This window comes from Penaeus monodon, chromosome 28 (genome assembly GCF_015228065.2).
Source record: "Penaeus monodon isolate SGIC_2016 chromosome 28, NSTDA_Pmon_1, whole genome shotgun sequence".
Classification (NCBI taxonomy): Eukaryota; Metazoa; Arthropoda; class Malacostraca; order Decapoda; family Penaeidae; genus Penaeus; species Penaeus monodon.
Window position 1 is genome coordinate 15104447 of NC_051413.1, and position 212 is coordinate 15104658.

At 68.9% G+C, this 212-nt stretch overlaps 1 protein-coding gene across 1 annotated transcript in view; it reads right to left on the reverse strand.

Annotated features, from left to right (window-relative positions):
* LOC119591374 (flocculation protein FLO11-like) overlaps positions 1-212 on the reverse strand; it is a gene marked incomplete at its 3' end in the record, with an annotated part of 85043 nt that overhangs the window by 29370 nt on the left and 55461 nt on the right.

A 212-nucleotide genomic window follows, 5' to 3' on the forward strand; every position in this document is an offset into this window, starting at 1 on the left:
AACACGAGCGGCGAGGCGCGGCCGCGGGTGGGTGGGCGGCGGCGCTCAACTAAAGCCGATCTCTGAGGGGGAGAAGGCACGGGAGGGGGAGAAGGCACGGGAGGGGGGGCGGGGGCATGGGAGGGGGAGAAGGCACGGGAGGGGGGGCGGGGGAAGGCACGTGACCCTTCGGTTCTCTGAGGATACTCTCCTTCAAGATGTTCACCGTCATC